This window comes from Caretta caretta, chromosome 7 (assembly GCF_965140235.1).
Source record: "Caretta caretta isolate rCarCar2 chromosome 7, rCarCar1.hap1, whole genome shotgun sequence".
Taxonomy (NCBI): domain Eukaryota; kingdom Metazoa; phylum Chordata; order Testudines; family Cheloniidae; genus Caretta; species Caretta caretta.
Window position 1 is genome coordinate 54,749,744 of NC_134212.1, and position 25,548 is coordinate 54,775,291.

The 25,548-nt window shown below is 46.6% G+C and overlaps 1 protein-coding gene across 7 annotated transcripts in view; it reads right to left on the reverse strand.

The window, feature by feature from the left end:
- Positions 1–25,548, reverse strand: part of NDST2 (N-deacetylase and N-sulfotransferase 2) — a 234,919-nt gene that overhangs the window by 147,373 nt on the left and 61,998 nt on the right. Inside the window, exon 1 of one of the 7 annotated variants that reach the window (XM_048856867.2) lies at positions 6,115–6,314. The exons of the other annotated variants lie outside the window; for them this stretch is intronic. The gene's annotated coding sequence lies outside the window, so the exon portion shown is untranslated. Of the gene's footprint in view, positions 1–6,114; positions 6,315–25,548 lie in introns of those variants that run through there. 7 annotated transcript variants of the gene reach the window in all.

The window sequence follows — 25,548 nt, forward strand, 5'->3', positions numbered from 1 at the left end:
TCATTTTGCTGCCCCTTGGGAAAGCTCTTCACAGTAACAGAGCCACTGGAGCTATTCACTCCAGGAGTACAGAAATGGAGGCACAAAGAAAGGCAGAATAGCAGCAGTCAGAAAACAGAGGGAATGTTAGAGTAGGAGGAGACAAACCCCAACCATCCATCTAAAAGTCAGGAGGTTCTGAGGTGACAGAGGAAAAATGCTCCTGTTCTTGGGAACGGGGCAGAAAGAAGGCTCTGATTATTTTATTATTATTTATTATGTTTATTACAGAATCATAGAAGCACAAGACTGGAAGGGACCTCAAGAGGTCATCTAGTCCAGGCACCTGTACTCAAGGCAGGACTAAGTAATAATTAGACCATTCCTGATAGGTGTTTGTCTAACCTGCTCTTAAAAACCTCCAATGATGGAGATTCCACAACCTCCCCAGGCAATTTGTTCCAGTGCTTAACTACCCTGATAGTTAGGAAGTTTTTCCTAATGTCCAGCCTAAATTGCCCTTGCTGCAATTTAAACCCATTGCTTTTTGTCCTATCCTCAGAGGCTAAGGAGAACGTTTTTTCTCCCTCTGACTTGTAACAACCTTTTATGTATTTGAAAACTGTTATCATGTCTCCTCTCCTCCAGACTAAACAAACCCAGTTTTTTCCAATCTTCCTTCATAGGTCATGGTTTCTAGACCTTTCATCATTTCTGTTGTTCTCCTCTGGACTTTCTCCAATTTGCCCACATCTTATACTCCAGCTGAGGCCTTATCAGTGTGGAGTAGAGTAGACAATTAAGATTATGGCAGTGTCTAGATCCAACCAGGATTAGAACCCCACTGTGCTAGGCACTAAACAAACATGGATTAGTAGACAGTCCTTGCCCCGAAAAGCTTACAATCTATAGAACAAAGGGATGGGGAAAGGTGCTATCATAGGGTGTCACTGGCCCTTTAAGAGGCAAGAGGCCAGTGCACCTGTGACTGGTCCGCTGATCTCCAGTAGAGTTCAAGAGAAGACACTTAGGCCATTTAAATGGCCAGTCTGAAAAGGGCCAGAAGACTGCTGACTGAGAGCACAGACAAAGAGCAAGAAAAGTGGTAGGTGACAGCTGCCTGGTAGTCAGGAAAGGGGCTAAGCCTGCTGATCTTCCTGAGCCAGAGAGCCTATGGCAGCAGGCTAAAGCGGGCTGAGCTGTTGGACTAGGTTTTGGGTAGAAGAGTCATGAGACTGGTCACTCAGGTGGATGGCTGGCAGTGTCGGTCCCTGGAATCAGGGCAGAAAGGAACAGGGACTTGTGTGCAGGTGAGCTCATGGAGAGGTGAAAGTGATACCCATGGAGAGGTGACCGGACAATCATGGTACCTTTATATGTTTTACTGTGGGAACTGGGAGAATCATTTTACCATGAGAGTTCTATGGACTATTGTACATGTACATGAATAAATTATGCCTCAAAGTGGGACTTTGAACTGGACATTGAGAGACAGTACTGTTTTTACAGCTGGCCTGAGGGGAAATTGAGTCAAGCACATCTGTCATGCCCCATCTTGCCAATGTAGGATGCTCCAGGTTGGGGGTTGCCTTATTACAGGGCTGTAACAAACAGGCAAAGTGAACAATACGGTGAAAAGCCAATGTCATGTTAGTTCCATGCTATTTGCGAGGGCGAGGGCGGGGGGGGTTAGCTGGAAGAGGATAAGCTGTTTATCAAACACCTACCAACCAGAAACTGATAAGAAGGATCAAGAACCTGACTGGGGTTGAGGCACAGCAGTCTGATAGGAATCCTATCATCCTGCTCTTTCCTAGAAGTTGTGTAAGGGGTGAAAATTAAGATGCCTTCTCACCGGGGCATTGACCCTGGATGATGATGCCCTTCCCATCTTTCATATCAGTCTGGCAAATAAGTTCTCTCTTCTGGCTACTGCGTGAATATGAAACAGGGAGGTAAAAGATTGATCGGAATAAGGTACAAAGGAAGAGTATGGCATAGACAGATTTGGGGGGAAGAAGATATATATGGGGAGGAGGTAGAGAACACACTGTAGGGAAAGGCATTCTGCACCCTGCCTAGCAGATGTTGGGTAAGTTTTTCGAGCTCTGCATATTATATCACTGTATATCTGCTGGTGTCTTCAAACTGCATTGTCCCCCTCCAAAAATAGCATTTGTAGAACTACTCATCCTGATCCAGGTCCAACACATCTCAAGAGGGGTATAACAGGAAGGATTCCATTTATACAAAGACCCTTGAGCTCTGAAGCAAACTTCCCAGCTCCCTCTGGCACTCCATTGAGCAGGCACAGCAGAGATTGAGCAGCAGCCTCAGATAAATTCAAAGATGGAATCCAGAAAAATCTTCCACATGAAAGTGAACATACAGTCAGTTTGGCATTCCTTACATTCATTTTGATCTTCAAATCAAACTTATTTTACATGGCACTCAGATTTCCAATGTGCTGCAGATGTTTGTACTGCCCAGGCATACATACATTGTAGAAGCTGTTTGGCGTGGTAGAGGAGAGGTCTGAAGGTCTAGGCAGCTTCAGTGGGGACAGTTTGGGTTTCTGGCACCCAAAAGACACAGGAGGTAGCCAGAACATGGTCAGACAGCTTATGGCAATAAGTAGGAGGTACATCTCCTCATTCCCTCCTCCCTCGGGACAGGGATGGAGGAGCTGACCTGAAATATCCCTTGTGGTCTTGAATTCCTAATGATCACAATTAAAACAGCCTCAACCAAAATAAAACAAACACATAATTTTCCATCTGGGAAGAAGATGAGGGAAACAAAGGTCACCTGTGACAGGTATTAGCCATGTAGCTAAATGAACTTCTGGAACAGACTCAGATATTCTGGTGATAAGAACCTGTATAGAATAGAGCAGTTTTCACCCAGAAATTCTTGATAGCAATCAGCTGCCCCATTGCCACTCCCACACCCAACAGTGATGAATGCACATAATATCTGAATGTTTCCATTAGCTAACAGCAATGAAATAGTTAAAACTAACAAACAAATTGTCATTAGGTTTCAGAGTTAACAATTCAGTTACGTTGTATGGGGTGCAGTTCACACCCCAGCTGCTTCAGGTTGTTTGCAGACTCAGGAAGATAACATTAAATTCACACAGATCACATATGGAAGATTTTCTTCACAACTAGAAACACAACTTTTTTTAAAAAAATGTAAAGATTAGATTTAGAAACATAATTTTAAGGCAAAGGGTGAATTTTGCGGGATATTCTACAGCTACAGAATACATGGGACTCTGTAAGAACAATGGCTATGGGGAGCTCCTGGTTACTACAGTCATTATCGGCAGGAGTGGAATCAGCACAAAAAATGGCACAGGAGCACTGAGTGAGGGAACTGTAGGGAATGGGTAGGGCAATGATTGGAGTGTAGTGTCCACTACTTGAGTGCTAGTTTCTAAAGACAGGAGTTATTCCTGGGAGTGACATAAAAGTGACACCCACGGAGATTAATAGCACTAACCAAAATATATACAGAAAAAGGCCTTTAATCTTGGAACCTATAAAAAGCCTGAGTGACAGAGCCGCTAGAGCAGACAAGAATTTTAAATCAGTAGGCAGTTAAAATTTTTATCTGTGAATAATTTAATTGAAGATAGGATGGAAGGAATCTGACAAGCACCAGTGGAAGAGCAGAACCTGAGAAGTACCAGCTACAAGGGGAAGACAGACTGATTCCCAGCAGGTAAAGGATCAGAAAGGGTGGTTCTTTGTGCAGAGGAAGAGGGAGAAACTTTGGTGACCCAACTGAAGCCACATATACTTGTCTAGAGAATAATGAGAAGATGCTTTTAAGTGTATTCAGATGCTGAAATCCAAGTCAGGAATTCCCAAGAAAACTTTTGACAGCACCCGAGATTATTAGTAATAATAAAAACCCCACAGGGGAGCAAAGGAGAAAAAGTGGTGGGCATTTAATCTTGAGAAAGCTCAGGAACAGATGGGCACCCATCCTCTTCCATACAGAAAGAAATATCCAAATCAAAACAGCAACAGACCTTACAGAAGAAATTCGAATGCACAACCGAAGCCTCAGGTCTGATTCGTCTCAGCTTCCCTCAATCACCAGGTTGAAACAGATGCCCTCCCTTCCCCCACACCTCTTATAAATGGAAACATAAGGCCAAGAATCTGTTCAAAAGCTAATCCTCATCTCCAGTATCATGCTGTGTCCCACTGGACCTCTATCCCTCCTTTCTTACTCGATCACTTTCTTTCAACTCCATCTGACACAGCTGGTGAAATTAGGGTAAAGGGAAGCTATTTGAAAAATATTTTTTAATCCAATGCCCCCGCCAACCAGTTTCAAACCATGAAATCTACAAAATCTGAAGTATAGCATTATCCCTTCTAATGATCGAGGATCCATGTGAGTAACCAGGGTACATGATGTCTGCATGGGTCTGGGGTATCCCTGAGAAGCTTAGAGAGAGTGTGAATGTTACCGTCTGTAGAGCAAATTCATTAAAGAATTAGAGTGGTATAATCATATGTATACTTCTTACACACACACACACACACACACACACCCCTCTTATGTGCTCATTAAAAATTCCCCTTCTGCATCCCAACAGGCTGAACCATTACCATATTAGCATTTTGGAAAACACTTGCACAACAGCAAAAGCAGCCTCACAGTAGGAAATCTCCAGCAGGGAGACAACAATCCAACAACAAACAGGACATGCAGTATCAATGAGAAGTGAACTCTGAGCTGTTAGGACAGATGCAAAAGCCCATTGTGGTGTGGGACGATATACTTGTCTAACAACCCCAAGCACAAGCAGAGGCTTCAAAGCCGTGAAAGAGGGCTTATTTTACCTTGAAGCAGAATCATTTGTCCATCTAATACTTCAGAAGGGGGGGAGGGGGGGGGAGAGAATACTGGCCTCAGTCTCCACCAGGAATACACAGCAGCTGATAAGTACCAAAACAGATTTTCACCTGTGGCCTACACTAGAATTCAAATTCTGATGTCCAGAGGTGTATATGGCTAGCAACAGAATTCAAATCCAAATACACTAGTACAGGGAGCATCACTTCCAGCTACAGCAGAGCAAATAGTGGTGAGCTAGTCAATGAACTAAATCTTGAATTTTGGTATATTTGCAAGCCCATTCCATTTGTTTAAGGAAAAAAAAAACCACAATGGGGTTAAACAAAATTTTGCTCATATAAATGATTATGAACAAAATAAATCAGACATCTTAATTTCCCTTTGGAAGGAAGCAGAAATACCGTGTGACTAAGGTGCTGGAGCAGCAATCAGAGAAAGACAATGCAAAAATATTCAACACAACGCAGTTTGTCAAACCACCAAGAGGCTAAAATGTGTTGTATAAGGGGTTTCAGCAAGAATTTCACAAAACCAGACATTTTTCCAAACAAGCACCTGTTTAGGAACCATTTCCAACTGGACAAATACCTGCATTTCATCTGAAAAGCCACAGATATTTACCCACCTCTACATCCAGCCTTTGACTGCAGCAAGAGTCCTAGGCAGCACAACAGTGCGGGGGCACACGCCCAGCATTCAAGTGCAGAGTGTACTTCACAACTTTAACGGGGATGTCCTTCAAATGTACACCCCTGTTACCCTGAACCCTCACAAATCTGCTGTTATCTCACATCAGAAGTGATAAATCACCACAGGGAAAATGTTTTCTGTATGATTCTATAAAACCGTCATTTGAAGCTTTCTGCCCTATCATTTTTTATCCTGCATTTTGGCCATGTCCCCTACACCACATCTCACATCTGGGCTTCAGCAGTTGGAGGTATGTACAGCAAAATCCACAATCCAACACTATTCTGTTGGGAGGAACTGTACAAATTTGATATTAAACAATCTCTGCTCAGGACCCTGTCAGACAACATGGCATTAATGCTGTGAGGAGACTGTCAACACAGATAGGGGCAGCTGTCATTACAGTCACACAGACACTCCTGGTAAACTTCACCGTTGCAGCCAGGGAACATGGCAAGTCAGACTGCAGCAAAGAAATTCCATTTTTTGTATGATGAAGCCTACATGGACTATCTGAGAAAGAGGGAGTTTGGACTACAGTATTCATTGCGAAGAGTTCCTTACCTTTTCCTTCAATTGGCAGAGGTTACATCACCCCTTGAAACACAGCCACAAGCAAAAGCAAGACTTGCATATGAATCTTCCTTTCTTTGGGTGTTTTGGAGAAAGTGGGTGGGGAGAAGGGGGAGAATGCACTCAAGTGAGCATTCATGCTTCAGCCAGCTTGAGGATGAGGCTCTGCAGCGAAGTCCTTAAGACCTTCTCACGGCTGCTGATCTCATCCAAGAAACTGAAAGAGCATCTCAGCAGGACACTGCCAGCCTCCCTTTCAGATCCCTCTTCCTAATGGCCATTCTCTGGCAAGCAAAATGTCAAGAACCAGGCGGGGGCGGTGTTTGGAGAAGGAGGGAGGTGGAGGGATAAGAGATTCTCACCATCCATCAACCTCAAAACCTATTCAGCCGACAACTTGAATGGAGCCAGCATTTCATTCTCCATGGTAACAAGAGATGGAAGGAAGATGGAAAAAGAGAAAGAGACAGACAGAGAGGGCAAGTTAAGAGCAGGCCTGGCAGAAACTGACGTGGAAGAAGCTGGGAGAGTTCTAAACCTTGCCATTTCTCTTTGCTGTGCAAGTTGCATACGGAAGAAGGAAAAGCCCTTTTTCTGCCCTCTCAGCCTCTTCCATGTGGTAAGTTGTCATAAGATCAGGGTGAGATGTCTTTTCTGCAAGCAGAGTGAAGGGGGGGCTGGAAATCACTCACTCTGCTATATCCATCCTAAGAAGAGGGAATGACTCCTCCATGAGTGGAACTGGGAGAAGCATCATTGCTCCTAAGGCTGCTGCAGCCATCCCTAGATCAGGGCAAGGCTACCCCACAGCAAGCAAAGCGGAGGAGGGAGAAGGAACTGTTATTCCCTGAACAATGCTTGATTTATAATGAAGCCACTAATGCAATTACAATCTGTGTGCCAACCCAGCCCTTCTGCCACCCCCAAATGGGAGGAGGCCAGAGTCCCCCCCCGATTGCCTGCCTCCTACATCCCTTTTCCTGTCTCATCTCACACATGGATGCACATTTATAATTTTACTGCTACAAACTGAATACCCTGGAAGCACAGAAGCCTGGTGTGTGTGTCTCTCTCTCCTGCCTCCTCCCAAGGTGCACTGAAATGAAGGCACATATTTAAAATCCAGGCATCACCTTTCCCAACCTCTGGGAGCCCTGGGTAATTCAGCTCTCATTAACATTTCAGACCTGGCCCTTCTTCCGAACTTTCTTTTCTATTTTACATTCATAACTCGAGCTGTCACAGCCAGAACATGCACAACGGGGAAATTACTTTTGGATTCGAGTGGGTTTGTGTTGCAAGCTGGCCCCATGCAGCTACTGAAAGAGTCTCAGCTAAAGCATTTATGCAAGATAACCAAACAAAGGAATGAAAAGCCCAGCAAATCCCGGTCGCTTTCGCCCCCGTCTTATTCCTTTTTCAATTCCTGCCACAGGATTTTCTTGAAGGACACGTTTAAAAAACTCCCTCTCCCCCACCCCCATCCCACCCCATCAGTGCTCAGACTCTCAATTTGTGGTTTGTTCTGACCCGGGGTATTGTATGCGGGAAAGACTGTTGCATGATACTTCTCAATAGCCTTGTCTATACACTCAGCTTTTTGTTAAAGGTGACCCTGGGCTGAATTCTCCCAATAGCCCTCATAGCACACGTTTTAAAATCATCTTAAAGAAAAAATAAGTAATCAGCACAACTTTTCTCCGTTTCTTATTCCTCCTTGAAATTTGCTTTTTGAAAACATCCTTTCCTCCTCAGCTCCCTATAGCTTGTGTAACTTGGTTTCTGCAAAATTATGACATCACAACCACCATGGACAAGTTAATACCCATCTTTCCCACCCAAACACAGGCTTTATTCATTCACCATTTCAAAAACAGCCATATTACTCTGCCATATGTTTTTGCAGGCTGTGCATCTGCCACTGAAAGTAGATGCCAACCTAAGAGAAAACAGGCTTCATTTTCACCATCACCTTCCAAGTTTCAGAACAGTCTGAACTGCAAACAACAAAATGGCAACCTAGGAGGGGACACCCAGGGTCACTTCCCTTCTCCTCCTCTCCTGCGGCAGCCAGCTACAGTGTCATTCAACTCATCCTCCTGGTAGGCTCCTTTCCCCCTGCCTCCTCAGCCAGCATGGAGCATCTGCACCTTTTGATGTGTGCACAAGGGGCTTGCTTTTGCTGAGCATATGAAAGAGGGTGAGGGGAATGGGACTGGGAGTGTGAGCATTGGAGTCACATCTGTATGAACAGGGACTACCAAAGAATCGTTAGAAAGATACTAATCTCCTAAATATCAGACTTGCAAAGAATAGCTCTGAATTGCATTCACACAACCAACCTGAACTTTAGTTCTCTTCCCCTCATTTGAGTTCCTCTCACAGCTCTCAGGAGATATCTCTGTCCCTCCCCCTTCATCCACCTGCCCACCTCCACCAAGGTGACTGTTCTTCTGAAAAAAACAATTTGTTTTGAAAAATAAAATGGGGAACAACAATAGTATAACAAACAACAGCTTTGTTATTGAAGCACAAAAGAGAAGACAACATTTTCGCCAGTTGTGACAAAGCAGGATCTCTCCCAGCACTGACTGCACATTGAGTTTCACCTTGATCCTCTTGAAGAGGGTTTGAAAGCATTATTGTTTATCTGTAGTTTGGAGAAAGGATGTGCTTTCTCTGTGAAGTTGGTTGTAATGTACTTCAGAGACTTGCCATCTGCTAATATGATCCTATTCTCTCGCTATGATCCGAAAACAATATCAGGGGCAAAAGGAAAGCCTGTCCACGCCATCTCCAACTGCACACTTTAAGAGGAGGGAACACACTCACCATGTCACCAACCTACGGAAATGTGCCGTGAAAAAGCATTCAAAGGGCAAACAGCTCCACCAAATAGGTACTGTCTCCTCTCTCCCTCCACGATTCTTCTTATCCTGTTACTGATTACAGCAGCCAGGGGAAGGGGCTGTGGACTTTTCCAAGATCCACATCCTATTTGTCAGAGAGAACTATTGTTAACAGACTGAAGCTAGCATAGTAAGGAATGAGGATCCCCCCCAAAAAGGATGATCTCCCAGCACTGTAGTGGGTGGGGTAAGCCCATGCAGAGCAAAGGTTTCATTCGGTTACCAAATGGAAGTACGATACAGCTGAAGTATCTCAATGGGATATTACAGGAAAAGCCAAAATACAGCACTGCTATATGCTAACTTAGAAAGAAGCTGAGACTTTGATTCCATCAAGTTTGGTGGTCTCGGTGCAGTTCCCACTTTACAAAAGCTACGATTGCAATAACCACTAATTATCAGAGAGTTGAGGCACGGCAAGCCACACGAGTGGGGCACTATGGAAAGGTTACCCATTCTGCACCTGGTCTATGAACAAACAACTTCAGTCTCCAGAGCACTAAAGTCATTTACACTGAAAAAAAAGCAAACTTCCACAAGACAAAAAAACCCTTCACCTCCACTGAAAAAGTCAACAAGTCAGGTAGCTGTGTCAAGCCTCTGCCATGTTTTATCGTTAGAGCACTTAGTGTGTCACAAGGGTCGTGGATCCAAAAAGAACAACCCTCAGTCTTGGCCTTGCTTTCACTTGCCAACATCAGGATAGACAATCTCAATGGAGCCAGAAAACAGCTATGTTCACCAGCGTTAGGCCCTGGTGACAGCTCCTAAACCAGGAATCAGTGTGCTTCAAGACTCAAGGAGGTTAAAAAAAAAAAAAAAAGTAGAAAAACGTATGACCCAATCTGATACATGAGCTGTGCACAGAGGCTCCATTCAGAACAGGTGGCAAAACGCAGGGCTCACGGTGCCCTTCCCTATGGAAGGGTCTCTGCAAATGGAATGAAAGGTGCCTAGTAACACAGCACAAAGATATCTGATTTCTCAGCAGATCAGACAACACAAACCTATAGAAGGGAATGTCAAATCGCCTACAATTTGAGTCAGTGCCACGTACGCTGTCACCTGGATATGGAGAAGTAGCAACTCTGCACCTGTATTTCTACTGACCTTCTCTTGGAGATGCCTGAAAACATTGCAGCTCAAAGTGGAGGTACTGTTATGCCTCCTTTTACACACATGTAAACCAAGCTCAAAGCATACTGAAAAGGGTCTAACTTTATACCAGGCTGATGTGGAAGGATACCAGGGGTGTCCAAACCATGATGTTAACAGGCAAGAAAGTTTGAGAAATAGACCCTCAACTACTCGCTTCCAGGTCACCTTCTCTTCTCTGTCCACAACAGATCAATGAACCACAGAATCATTTTGCAACTTTTCCCCTTTCCTCTGCATTCCCCTTTCAGTAAATTTTCAAAATCCCATAAATGCTCTAGATTACCCCTCTACAAGACAAGTGTGCAAGGTACACTTTCTAAAACCCTGGCTTGGACCAGAGCAAGGAGAAGTGACTATGAACTTTCAAGTTCAGCCAACCACACTAACAAACATGGGGAGGACTGGCAAGCTCATCCCATGGAGGTGAAAGTTAGTGACTGTGGAGTAGGGCACTGAAGACAGGAAGATAAAAGTGAAGAAGAAAATCAGCGTTGGACATCTTAGGCAGGGATGTGGGGGTTCCTGTAGGGCTGAGTAGGAGGGGAGCTCAGGAGTAGAAATTCCCCATTTTGGATGGGGTAGGACAGAGGGCACTGGAAAAGAAATCAAGAGCGGAGCAAAGATGATGACCCTAGCTTTGGAATGCACCATCCAGAGCAAGTGGGCAGGGAATGCCTCAGATGTGGAAATCAAAGGGAAAAGCATTTGTGGTCAATGACCAGGTGCCAGAACCCTTAATGCTGCTTTAATTCCAAAGAAGGGGAATTAGAAATGAAAGAAGATTTCCCATGTGTTTGTTACTGTACTGAAACCAGGAAGAATCATGAGAGCAACCAACAACAGGATCTATGTCCCCAGATTCTCTCAACTCAGAGTATAGAAGCGACCAGAGTATAAATCCCCACCATGGCAGAGAGAAGGAGCTGGTAGTACCTATTAAAGAAGAGATGGCACCGGCACTTTGCAGCTATTTACAAACACAACAGAAACAATGGAGTAGGGAGGCTAGCAGATCCTCCTGCACAAAATACCCCTAAGCCTAACATCTCAGTTGCTCTTCACTTAAGTTAACTAGTTTCAGAGTAACAGCCATGTTAGTCTGTATTCGCAAAAAGAAAAGGAGTACTTGTGGCACCTTAGAGACTAACCAATTTATTTGAGCACAAGCTTTCGTGAGCTACAGCTCACTTCATCGGATGCATACTGTGGAAACTGCAGAATGCATCCGATGAAGTGAGCTATAGCTCACGAAAGCTTATGCTCAAATAAATTGGTTAGTCTCTAAGGTGCCACATCTTCTGCAGTTTCCACAGTATGCATCCGATGAAGTGAGCTGTAGCTCACGAAAGCTTATGCTCAAATAAATTGGTTAGTCTCTAAGGTGCCACATCTTCTGCAGTTTCCACAGTATGCATCCGATGAAGTGAGCTGTAGCTCACGAAAGCTTATGCTCAAATAAATTGGTTAGTCTCTAAGGTGCCACAAGTACTCCTTTTCTTTAAGTTAACTAGCTTGCATATACCTAGCCAAAAAGTCAGGACTCCAGCCAGGATTTACAGGGCCTAAGAGGTCTTACAGCTCCTCTCCCTTTCCCCACAGGACTCACCTCCATCTTGCACCTGTCCCGTCCCCTCCCCTGGTATTTGTGGTTATGGCTTTACTTCAGTTAGACACTTGCAGCTGGCCTGTGCCAGCTGACTCCAGCTCATTTATTTTCGTAGAAGTTTGGGCTCGGGCTGGAGCTAGGGTTGCCAACTTTCTAATGGCACAAAACTGAACATCCCTGCCCAGCCACTTCCCTAAGGCTCCACCCCGCCTCTTCTCTGAGGCCCCGCTCCATCCCCCCTCCCTCCATTGCTCGCTCTCCCCCAGCCTCACTCACTTTCACCGGGCTGTGGCAGGGTTTTGGTGTGCGGGAGGCAGGTGAGGACTCCAGTTGGGAATGCGGGCTCTGGGCTGGGGCCAGGGATGAGATGTTTGGCATGTGGGAGAGGCCTCTGGGCTGGGGCAGGGTGTTGAGGTGCGGGGGGATATGGGGTCTGAGCTGGAGGTTCAGGCTCCAGGTAGGGCCAAAAATTAGGGGTTCAGGAGAGGGCTCCGAGCTGAGGCAGGTGGTTGGGGGGAGGTGCAGGCTCTTGAGTGGGGCCTGGGATAATGGGTTTGGGGTGCAGGAAGGAGCTCAGGGCTGGAGCAGGGAGTTGGGGTGTTGGGGGAGGTGCGGGCTCCAGGAAGGAGCTTGGGTGCAGGAAGGGACTCTGGGCTGGGGCACGGGGTTGGGGTGCGGGAGGAGGTTTGGATTGCAGGGTCCCAGCAGCGCTTACCAAGGCTCCCGGGAAGCGGCCGCCAGGTCCCTGCAGCCCCATAGACATATGGGCAGCCAGGGAGGCTCCATGTGCTGCCCTTGAGCCCACAGGATCCACCCCCGCAGCTCCCATTGGTTGCAGTTCCCAGCAAATGGGAGCTGTGGAGCTGGCTCTCAGGGCGGGGGCAGCATGCTGAGCCTCCCGGGCCACTCACATGTCTAGGGGCTGCAGGGACCTGGCGGCCACTTTCGGGCACTGCGCAGACCTAGGGCAGGCAGGGAGCCTGCCTTAGCCCCAGGCCCCTGCTGTGCTGCTGACTGGACTTTTAATGGCCCAGTTGGCACTGCCACCAGGGTCCCTTTTTGACCAGGCGTTCCAGTCGAAAACTAGACTCCTGGCAACCCTACCTATGGGACCCTTCCTCCTCACTGGCTCCCAGAGCCCAGGCTCCAACTGGAGTCCAAACATGAACCCAAGTTAGCTGCCACAGGCCAGCCGCCACAGGCCAGCCGCAGGTGTCTAACTGCAGTATAGACATACCCTTTAGTTCAGCCACATACACATATGGAGGTAATCCTGCCCCATACACATACACACTGACACCTCTCTCTTCCACCTGAAAACAGGCCTGAGGAGGCTGCACCCAAGAAGCAGTAGTTCTTGGGAGGAAAGGGAGCTGCTCCTCTGCCCCCTGGAGTGCTCCTTAGGCCTGAAGAGAAGTCATTTGCTGAGTTGTTTGGGCATTTTGGGGAGAGGAGAGGGAAAGGGAACCAGCCCAGAGGCCAATTGTTGCTGCTTCTCCAGTTACTGTGGCAGGAGAGCGTCGGTGCAGAAGGGGTTAGCTGATCAGGCTAATTACAGCAGCAATTAAACCCAATGCTGTCTCCAAAGACAGTCTCTGAAAGGGTGCCAGTGCCACCCAGGCCATGGATGGCAGGCAGGGCAATTCTACAGACCTGACAACAGAGGTGGAGCCAGGACCCAGCAGCCCCACTACTCAGGTTGTTTGTCTGAGCAGCAGAACTACTAAGTAGTGTCATATGGGTCACTGCTTACCAGTGTGACTTGTGCCCTCCAAAATCTCTTATTCCGTCTTCAACAGGTGGTTTCATAGAATCATTGGACTGGAAGGGACTTTGAAAGGTCATCTAATCCAGTCCTCTGCACTCATGGCAGGACTCAGTATTATCTAGTTCAGTGGTTCTCAAAGCCGGTCCGCTGCTTGTTCAGGGAAAGCCCCTGCCGGGCGGGACCGGTTTATTTACCTGCCGCATCCACAAGTTCGACCGATCGCGGCTCCCACTGGCCACGGTTCGCCGCTTCAGGCCAATGGGGGCTGCAGGAAGTGGCGTGGGCCAAGGGACATGCTGGCCACCCTTCCCGCTGTCCCCGTTGACCTGGAGCGGCGAACCGCGACCAGTGGGAGCCGCGATTGGCCAAACCTGCGGACGCGGCAGGTAAACAAACTGGTCCGGCCCACCAGGGGCTTTCCCTGAACAAGCGGTGGACTGGCTTTGAGAACCGCTGATCTAGTTTACTCTCTTCATCATCAGAGCACTGGCAGCAGGAAGGAAAAAGGATGAAGAAATCTGTGGAGTTGATAGGGCAACAGACTGGGAGTCATGAGATCTGCCTGCTGACTTGCTGTGCAACATGGGAAAGATGGCAAACCTTTGTGCTTGAGTTTCAGTGTCTGAAAAATAGAGAGAACACTGCTTACTCTTGGCAATGGTGCTGTAGCTCTAGGGCTAAAAGGGCACTGTAACGCATAGTGTTATCTAAGGGATTGATGAGGAAGAGACTTAACACTAGTTATGATCCCAATTTAGAACTTCTCCAACACCACACTCAGTTATAAGGTTAAAGACTCTCCAGGTTTCTTCTCAGACAAAGTTGAAAATTCATCAGTTTGCTGAAGAAAAACATTATTTTCTATTCTGAAGTTCATAACTTCATCCAAGCCAAAGAGGATATTTAAAAAAAAAAAAAACAGGACAGAGAATCGTATTTATACAAAATCATGCCTACTGATGATCTCTGTCCATGTAACAGATTTTACCTGGTTGAAATGCCAAAGTCAGGAAGAATACAGAGGGAAAAGATAGACACTCCCCAACTATACACTTTAGGACAAAGATTCAGCACACAAGCCAATGAAAATAAATATGTAAACCCTCTAATAGCATGTGAGGCTTTCAAAGGACATGTTAGAATTATGTATTTCCAGGGATAAGAAAAATGGTCAAGCAAATATGCTTAGAAAACAAACCAGAAGACCTTCAACCTAGTCTATATCCTGAAGAATTCTTAGGACAAGATGCTGGAAATCTCAAAGCAACTTGATTTAATCCTGACAACAAGGGCACAAATATCTCTAAGCTATGCATAACCAAATTTGTTTGAATATGGAAATAATCTAGCTGAATATCAGGCAGGCTGAGTTGACCCTATTACACAATCACATGTGTGGCCTCCATAAAAGAACACACACACACTATTGAGTTCTTCCAAAGATGAGCCAGATGCTACGACAAATCAGGAGCTTCCTGGATTTATTCAATGTAATACAAATGTCACCAGAGCAGCAAGAACAATTTGACACAAGTATCTTTGAAGAAATCAACATTGATGTGTCAGATCTTCCACAACCCAGAAATCGTCTGTCACACACACACCATCCAGCCAAGGCCGGTAGGGCTGGGGCTGTTGGCTCCCAGTGCAGTGAGGATAAATCTAGGTTGGTCTATGTGTGTTTCAGTTACTGAAAAGATTCTCCAGGCCAAATAAGGCCCTCTGACACCTGAGCCAAACCACCATCTCCACATGATGTCCTCAATTATGCCTGAACAGTACCTTTATCCTTTAAGGACCTAGGGGTTACAGTGGACGAGAAGCTGGATATGAGTCAACTGTGTGCCCTTGTTGCCAAGAAGGCCAATGGCATTTTGGGATGTATAAGTAGGGGCATTGCCAGCAGATAGAGGGAAGTGATCGTTCCTCTCTATTCGACATTGGTGAGGCCTCATCTGGAGTACTGTGTCCACTTTTGAGCCCCACACTACAAGAAGGATGTGGAAAAATTGGAAAGAGTCCAGCGGAGGGCAACAAAAATGATTAGGGGACTGGAACACATGACTTATGAGCAGAGGCTGAGGGAACTGGGGATGTTTAGTCTACAGAAGAGAAGAATGAGGGGGGATTTGATAGCTGCTTTCAACTACCTGAAAGGGGGGTTCCAAAGAGGATGGCTCTAGACTTTTCTCAATGGTAGCAGATGACAGAACAAGGAGTAATGGTCTCAAGTTGCAGCGGGGGAGATTTAGGTTGGATATTAGGAAAAACTTTTTCACTAGGAGGGTGGTGAAACACTGGAATGCGTTACCTAGGGAGGTGGTGGAATCTCCTTCCTTAGAAGTTTTTAAGGTCAGGCTTGACAAAGCCCTGGCTGGATGATTTAATTGGGGATTGGTCCTGCTTTGAGCAGGGGGTTGGACTAGATGACCTCCTGAGGTCCCTTCCAACCCTGATATTCTATGATTCTATGAACAGGGCTGCTCAGGTGTCAATGTGGATGGGATCTGGCTATCCAAACTGGTATAATCAGCAATACCACAAAGAAGGAAAGACCCATCTTGACTTTCAGATGTCTGGTAGAGTTTGCAGGGCTGGCAGCAATTAAACATCTTTTGACTTGTAAAGAGATGAAATTTAATATGGAATCCATAAACATGGAGGTCTCACTTTCAGTGTATAACTGAAATTTAAGCAATTTTGAACACAAGCTCAAGTCATTAGACAGTGCTGAGAACATGGAACTATTTCAGGATTTCATATCAGCGTAAATAAATCAGAGGCAATAGTACTCAGTGTGAGCCACCCCCTCCCGCAGCCACTCCACCCCCCACCCCCAAAAAACTACTTTGTTTACTGATTTTCCAGCCAAATGGTCACCTCGGGGTTTTAAATATCTGGAAATGAACCTGTCCCTGAAGATGAATAAAGTGATTTTGTTTAAATTTTATACCACTCTGCAGATAGGAAGATAGGACTTCAAACAGATGGCACAATTTACCTCTATTCCTTTTTGGAAGAGCTAACAATAAAAATGGGTATTCTCCCATACATTCTGGACTACTTACAGGTTTTACCTGTAATGATCCCAGCTAGCATAAAAAAGAACTAGACAAAAATATGGAAAAAATTCCACTGAAAAGGAACAAACAGACCATTTACAAAAATGCAGTGGTAAATTAAACTGGACAGAATAAGCTCTTTGGGGCAAGGACAGTGTCCACCTCCATGTTTGTAAAGTGTTTAGCACAACAAGGCCACAACTGGAACCTCCAAGAGGCTCCATAAAGGGCCAGATGGATCTACCTGAGGCCAGTATCCATTATCTTTCCAGTCTTTTCTTTCTGGGCCCTCTAGGAGCTGACATTACAATGGTCCCTTCAAGCTTTAGAATCTGTGAAAAAGCTGGCCATACTGCTGTCTGGCCAGGTCCACTGGAGAGATTCTTTTCAAAATGCCTCTTAGCATGCAGTGTCCTGAAAGCACTGAACCTTAAGTACCACCTCCTGAAGCAGCATTCAAGTGATTCTCTGGTCTTAAACTGGCAGAACTAACTTCAACAGTTCCTTAACAGGTGCCTTCATGGGAGGATGACCCCCTTTCAGCCAGGGACTCCTCACCCAGCTTTAGCTCCACGACAGACTTTGAGCCCACACTGCTCAGTGAGAAATGCCTGCTCAGGAGAAGGGTTCCCAGGCTCACGTGTTGCCAATGACTCTTGCAGCAGGAGTTCTGGAGAAGAGTTTTACAGAAGGCCTTGTCCAAATGCCCTTTCCCAAGGCATAAATAACATTCACTGTTCCGTCCATTTGAAGCAGGGAGCACAAAGGTGCAAGAAGATGATTTTTTAATCCCATTATTTCAGCAGGATCTGTTATACAGGGTAATCCCCCTGGCAACCATAATAAACTTCAACAAAAAGCCAAAACAGCAGCAACAAACAGAGAACATTTCCTAAAATATCCATTTCAAAGCCACACATTAAAACTACTCTTGAGGTTGCTACACAACACAGAAAAAGGAAGAGGTAAGGTCTGCAATGCACTGCCTGGCAGACAGAAAGGAACTGAGTGATAGTTAGAAGATGCGGGGTATTTATACCTGTGGAAACATACACCAAATGCCCCGAAAGTTGGCTGGCCCTATAAGTCCTACAACGTGGGGACAACAATGTGAAGGGGAAATACAAATTACATATTATTTCTCACACGAAAAGGACTAAAAAGAAAGGAAGGACAGGCTGATGTGCTAATGCAAGTGGGACGTAACAGGCCTCTACCATCAACCCAGGCTCAGTGTCTCCACAAGTTTTAACCCAACCTTTGTTTTTACCTGGCTGCCTCCCTTCATCAGGCATCATGAAGAAGGGAGTAGGTAAAGTGAACTGGGCTGCTGACAGGATGACAGCTTTATCAAGCTTTGACTGGAAGGTATTGGAGATCTGAATTTACCTGCATCCAGAGACTTGTTGAACAGGAGAATGGTACCTGTAGACTATTGCTGGCCTGCTTTTCTTCCTCTGGAGCTAAGATGTACCTCCTACCTTGGAAATGGCAGTAGTACCTGCCTTGCTTTTCCTGGTGGAGAACTACAGGGGCACTGTGGGATCCCAAGGATGTCTGAGGCCTCTAGGCACTACCATAATAAAAGAAACAACTACAAACAGGGTCCTGGACTCTACCAACCGCTTGAGCATGAAGGGCTAGACCTGGTAGAAAAATATTTAAGAATATAACCAGCCAACACAGAAAAGACTGTTGTCTCTGGCTGGAACGAGGGCATGACAATGAGTGAGAGCTAAAGCTGCCTGTAAAGAAACAGTGACATCATGCCCCTCTACTAGCAGGAATAGACAGGGCTAGAGGAAAGTGATCCCATTTGTCTGCGCTGGCACAAGAAAAGTGGAGATGAGTTTATAATTCACTCAACACTAGAACTTCACCCCAAAGCCAGAAGCTCCAGGACCTGGTGCAGAACAGACACTTTATGCTAGCCTCCTTCCTCCCTCAGTATGCTTTCAAACAAATCTCAGGGGGAGGGGGGATGAATCTAATCAAATGCTTGTACTCTTCCACTGCACCGTGTGTACACGAGGGACGTACAGGGAGATGAGCTACAGCCTCACTTTCCAGAAAATAAAACCAACCCCTGACTTCAGTAGGGGTAGGGAAAGGAAAGAGGAAACTGGAGTTCTCCACTAACAATGTTCCTAGTATCTGATTTCTAATGCTAAAAGCTGCTTGCCATAGCGGGAGGTGGATGGAAGAGGAAAATGTTGAAATAAAGATATATTTCATGCTATTTCCTTCCAACAGACTCAGCATCTGCTTCTACCACGGACATGTTTGTCAGGGATTCAGTCATTCTTGTATCACGGTTTTCTGTGTATTACATTTTCAGTCTCCTGTGGGGCAGAACCACAAAAGAGCACATTGTTGGGCTACAGTTTGTCAGTATTGCTGTTGAAGCATGCTCACAACTGGAGAAGTGGGCAATTTGTTGCCAACTAGGGTCCCACATCTATTTTCCAACTCTCCACAGTGCCAACCTTGCCAAAGTTTCAAATCATCTATTAACAACTGCAGGTTGAATGTTGTATAGAATGGCACCTTTGCCTCCTTCATCCGCCTACACAGGTGTCCCACATGGATGTCCAGACCATCACCTCTGTGTCCCCTTTCCTCTCTCCCATCACTATCCTCAGCACCTCTGCTTTTGCTCTTCAACCCCCTCACACACAGGTTACTTGAAAAAAACCTCACTGCTTCAAATAAAAGCAGCTGTTTCTCTGTCAAAATAGATAATGCTTGAAAAAATGGTGCCATCTCCCCCATTTTTCAGGTTTAAGCCATTGCCATTGCTATGGTAATTATCACAGCATCAAATATGTGGCTAGGAGTGCTTTACAAAAATACGAAAGTGCCAGAGGTAGAGACCAAAAAAAAAGAGTCAAGACAAAACTAGCTGGTTAGCATGGAAATATCAGAATCAGCAGGCTTTCGGTTTACACAAGCTCCAAGAGCAATGCTGCCATAGGCTAGGGCCAAAGATGAAGTTGCCAGCACACCATCAAGACCAAAGCCAGGCAGCCAGCAGCTGCAATTCTCTGCCAGGCCTAAGTGCTGAAATCATTCACTCTTTTTCCAGTGGGATTTCAAATGCAGAACTGAAAAGCTAACTGAGAAAAGCAATTCAGTATTTCCCAGACCCCCAAATGTAAAGCCAGCCCAAAAGAAACAGGACAGAGAAATAATAGCTTTTGTTTCTTTAAGATTTAAAAATACTTAAAATAAGAGAGGCCCTTGCAGGCTATTCTGCTTATGTTTGAGTGTCAAAATATAGTAGCATATTCAATCACCTTCCCCTTCCTATCTGCCCCTCCTCCTCTTCCACATCACAAGCAAGCCAGAGCCAATTCTTCTCAGCTTCTCAAGCGAACAAAGATTAAAAATCCTAGGGAAACATCAGCCGTAGATCTCGGCTGGACAGCTAACGAGTCATAGCTTTAGCAACGCAACAAGCAGAGAGGTCATTACCACTGCAAGACAGAGAACTCATCCAAGCCCTTTATAAATTGAGTGAGGAGCTCTCCCCTCCTCCCTCCCCCCAAAGCTCTCCCCATACCTCATTTTGACATGCTGACTCAATTACAGCATACAGGAACCCCTAAGGGACAAACACCGCTTTCTGTTCACCTCCTTGAAGGCAGATACCCTCCTCCCCCTCACTTTGTGCTTTCCCAGAAACTTGTTTCACTCCACATTCTCCCTCTCTCTCTCTCTCTGCCCATCATAACATTTGGTGCACCCCTTCTACATGTCCTGGGCTTTCTTCACCTGTGGTGGCCTGAAGAATTAGCAAGCACTGCATCTCAAACACCTTTTAGGTAAGACACAGACTGTAGAAAGAGGTGTCATGTGATGCCAACGAAGTGAGGAGAAGAGGAAACACTCTCCATCAGGCCAGGAAGACACACTCCTCACCACAAGCAAAAATAAGGGGTGGGCAGTTTAAACAGAAGTTGAAGCCTTAGGTAAGATTTTTACTAGGAGTGAATGGGGAGACATGTAGATGCAGAGGGTATTTATTCCAAAAGATTCCTCCTTGAAAATTACAGAGCCTAAAACCAAGGTTACATGTTTCCCACTACGGATGACAATGACAAATGATAAAGAACAGGTACCATTTGATGGAGGGGAGCCACAATGGAAACTGGGGAGATGCCTCGCCTCCAGGTGCTGGACTGGCAGGCATTACTCCACTCTTTCAGGACTTAGCCTGAGGTACTCTGCATCTCCCCTCCTCCTCACATTATCCATGCACAATTACTGGCTTTTTGCATTCAGACCCACCACCTGTGACTCAGAAGAGAAAACACTACAAGATTCGTGTTTTAAAATTGATTTTATGCATGGATGATATTTAAGGCTACGGTTTTGTCACGGAGGCTGCAGAAGCCATGGAAGACCTCCGTGACTTCAGCCCTGGCGCCTGGGAGTTGTAGGATCCTGCCACCTCCCACAGTGGCAGGGAGCTGTAAGGTACCCCCGCCGCTTGAGGCAGTTGGCCCTCAAGCTCTCAGTCGCCATGGGTCGCAGAGGTACCCCGCAGCTCCTCGCCAGCAGCAGTGACAGAGGGACCCCTTGCAGCTGCCCATTGCCGTGGCAGTGGCAACATGGGGACCCCGCACAGCTCCCCTCTGCTGCTGGTGACAGGGGGACCCTGGAGCTCTAAGTCCCCCCGGGTGGTGGGGGCCCCAGAGCTCCTAGCCACTCTGAAGCTGCCCAGTCCCTTCCCATTTTATCATGGATATTTCAGTAAAAGTCAGGGACAAGTCACAGGCTTCCATGAATTTTTCTTTATCGCCATGACCTGTCAGTGACTTATAGTAAAAACATCCATGACAAAAAGAAAAGGAGTACTTGTGGCACCTTAGAGACCAACCAATTTATTTGAGCATGAGCTTTCGTGAGCTACAGCTCACTTCATCAGATCACTTACATCTGATGAAGTGAGCTGTAGCTCACGAAAGCTCATGCTCAAATAAATTGGTTAGTCTCTAAGGTGCCACAAGTACTCCTTTTCTTTTTGCGAATACAGACTAACACGGCTGTTCCTCTGAAACCTGTCATCCATGACAAAATCTTAGCCCCAATGATATTCTGTTGACAGTCCAAAATCTGCCAGGATCAAGTCCTTCCTTGCATGACAAGGCTGGCCGTTTTGGTGGGAGCTCTCTAAGATGGAGATATTACTACCACTAGATATTACTTCTACTGGAAGCAGATGTGCTTTTGATTTCTGATTTCCAAAATCAGAGATACATGCTTTGGCACAGATTTACTTTGTGGGCCTGCAGGAGACAGCCTGAATGAATATGGAAGGGATATGTGAGGAGTGAATGATTGAAAGATTTGGAACTCTGAATTATCACCATGGTGAGGAGGAACAGAAGCAGTCACTAATTACAGAGGCCCAGAAGAAAGTAAGCTGGGGATGGGGAGGGGTTGGGGGGGAGAGTCTATGTATTTCAAGTTTCAGAGTAACAGCCATGTTAGTCTGTATTCTCAAAAAGAAAAGGAGTACTTGTGGCACCTTAGAGACTAACCAATTTGAGCATAAGCTTTTGTGAGCTACAGCTCACTTCATCCAATACATACTGTGGAAAATACAGCAGATGTTTATATACATACAAACCATGAAAAAATGGGTGTTTACCACTACAAAAGGTTTTCTCTCCCCCTACCCCACTCTCCTGCTGGTAATAGCTTATCTAAAGTGATCACTCTCCTTACAATGTGTACGATAATCAAGGTGGGCCATTTCCAGCACAAATCCAGGGTTTAACAAGAAGGGGGGGGGGGAACAAGGGGAAATAGGTTACCGTACATAATGACTTAGCCACTCCCAGTCTCTATTCAAGCCTAAGTTAATTGTATCCAATTTGCAAATGAATTCCAATTCAACAGTCTCTCACTGGAGTCTGGTTTTGAAGTTTTTCTGTTGTAATATCGCAACTTTCATGTCTGCAGTTGCGTGACCAGAGAGATTGAAGTATTCTCCGACTGGTTTATGAATGTTATAATTCTTGACATCTGATTTGTGTCCATTTATTCTTTTACGTAGAGACTGTCCAGTTTGACCAATGTACATGGCAGAGGGGCATTGCTGGCACATGATGGCATATATCACATTGGTAGATGTGCAGGTGAACGAGCCTCTGATAGTGTGGCTGATGTTATTAGGCCCTTTGATGGTGTCCCACTATCCCAGGAACCTATCCTTGGAACAAAGCCCGTTGCCAACTGTGCCCACATATCTATTCAGGGGACACCATTACATTGTAATGAGAGTGATCACTTTAGATAAGCTATTACCAACAGGAGAGTAGGTTTGTTGGGGAGGGTGGGGAGAAAACCTGGATTTGTGCTGGAAATGGCCCACCTTGATTATCATACACATTGTAAGGAGAGTGATCACTTTAGATAAGCTATTACCAGCAGGAGAGTGGGATGGGGGGAGAGAAAACCTTTTGTAGTGATAAACACCCATTTTTTCATGGTTTGTGTGAATAAAAACATCTTCTGTATTTTCCACAGTATGCAACCGATGAAGTGAGCTGTAGCTCACGAAAGCTTATGCTCAAATAAATTGGTTAGTCTCTAAGGTGCCACAAGTATTCCTTTTCTTTCTGTCCAAGGTGCTACAGTTCCTTCAGCCTGTTAAGAACACAGTCCTCACTCCTTGAGCTCCCAGCAGCCACCAATGTCTTCTGCCCTGCAGCTCCTCTTATATGGGCCTGTGGAGCCCAGATTGGCTATTCCCTGCAGCTCTTCTCTGACTGGCTGTGCCCACGCAGCCTCTCTAGGCTGCTTAGAGGACTCACCTCCACTGGGGCAGGGAATGGTAGCACCAGGAGACCTCCACTAACCCCCCCCCACTCCTGTATGGGGTGGACACCTCATCACAGGGTCCCACACGTCATCTATGAAACTAGCACTGAAGTTTGATTTATCACAGAGGTGGGCAAACTATGGCCCGTGGGCCACATCCAGCCCGCGGGACCGTCCTGCCCGGCCCTTAAGCTCCCAGCTGGGAAGACTAGCCCCCGGCCCCTCCCCTGCAGCCTCAGCTCGCCGTGCCGCCAGCACTCTGGGTAGTGGGGCTGCGAGTCCTGCCGGGCAGCACGGCTGGCTCCAGCCGGGTAGCACAGCTGCCAGACATGCTGCTCTGAGCAGCATGGTAAGGGGGCGGGGAGGTTGGATAAGGGACAGGGAGTCCCGGGGGGCAGTCAGGGGACAGGGAACAATTGGATGGGGCAGAGGTTCTCGGTGGGATGGATAGGCATGGGAGTCCTGGGGGGCCTGTCAGGGGGTGGGGTATGGATAGGGGTCGGGGCAGTCAGGGGACAGGGAGGGTTGATAGGGGGTGGGGTCCTGTGGGGGGCGGTTAGGGTCGAGGGGGGTCCTGGAAAGGGGGGGTTAGGGGACAAGGAGCAGGGGGGGTTGGATGGGTGGGAGGTTCTGAGGGGGGTGGGATATGGGAGGGGGCAGATAGGGGGCAGGGCCCAGGCTGTTTAGGGAGGCACAGCCTTCCCTACCCAGCCCTCCATACAGTTTCGGATCCCCGATATGGCCCTCAGGCCAAAAAGTTTGCCCACCCCTGATTTATCAGGATCTGAATTGTATTTCTGAGAGTAAATGGGGAGAGGACATGAGAGAAGCATATGTGTAGGTACTGGAAGTGGAACTTTCTGTCCTTGAGATTAGCAAACTTTGGCCTCTTTACTCTAATCCAATTCTCAATAGGGAATGAAACAGAAACCTCAGGATGGAATATTGTAACTGGTCCACTTTGCGGTAAGAGAGCTGGGATGAATGTGGGCTTGAGGCAATAGAATTTTATAAGCTCCCTATTAGACTCCAGAAAGGATATAAGAGCAGACGGGATCAGGACCCTGAATCAATGAAAATCTGCAAGCAGAAGGCTCATGGAAGCACCTGGATCTATAAACATTTGTAAGCACTGCTTTCCTGGAGTAGTCAGAAGGATATCTGCAATTATTGACCTACCACAGCATCTGCAAATCCCATCCACTATGCCAAAGGACAATATGTATTTGGCAAGACCTTCTTGGCAGCATCACTTGGACATCAGATGCGGAACACTGAAGAAACAGAGCATATCTGGACATTGATGAAATGGGAGAAGGACATTATAGATGGTAGCACCTTCTCATACAGCTACCAGCAATTCTGCAAACCAGTACTAAATTCAGAGATTAGGAGATTTCATGATTTGTGTTTCAGCTCAAAGAGACAGCAAAGTTAATGCTTTTTGGGCCTCCCCAATAAAAGGGCACTGTGACACAATGTTCCCTCTAATTTTTCCCATACATGTGCAAAATGAATTTTATTATGTGCACCAATATGGAGGGAATGTGTGACACATCACCTCCATATTGGTGCACATAACACAATTCATGTGGCAGGGGTGGGGCCAGGGGTTCGAAGTGTAGGAGGGGGCTCAGGGCTGGGACAGAGGGTTGGAGTGCAGGGGGATGAGGGCTCCAGCTGGGGGTGTGGGCTCTGGGGCTACCATGAGGAGATAGGACTCTCCCCAGCTCTCTCCCCCCGCAGCAGCACCTGGGCTGGGGGGGGAAAAAGGGGAAGAGGCACACCTGGGCCGGGCTGGGTTGGGGCTGGGGGAGGGATGCCTCACCCCCAGTCGCAGCAGGTCCGTCCGCAGTCCAGGCCACCGATGATGGTCGGCGGCTTTAGGTTCCCCGTCACTGGCGGCCTGGAGGAGCGGCAGTGGCTGTGGGCTCCTTTCCCTGCCCCCTGTCACTGGCAAGCAGCCAGCGGCTGCTGCCTGCAGGTGACAGAGAGCGGGGGCGGAGAGATGAGCCCTCAGCCAGCTGGCTGAGAGGAGCGAGTGGAGGGGCGGAGAGAAGCCCTGGGCCGGCAGGCCTAGAGAAGCACGGG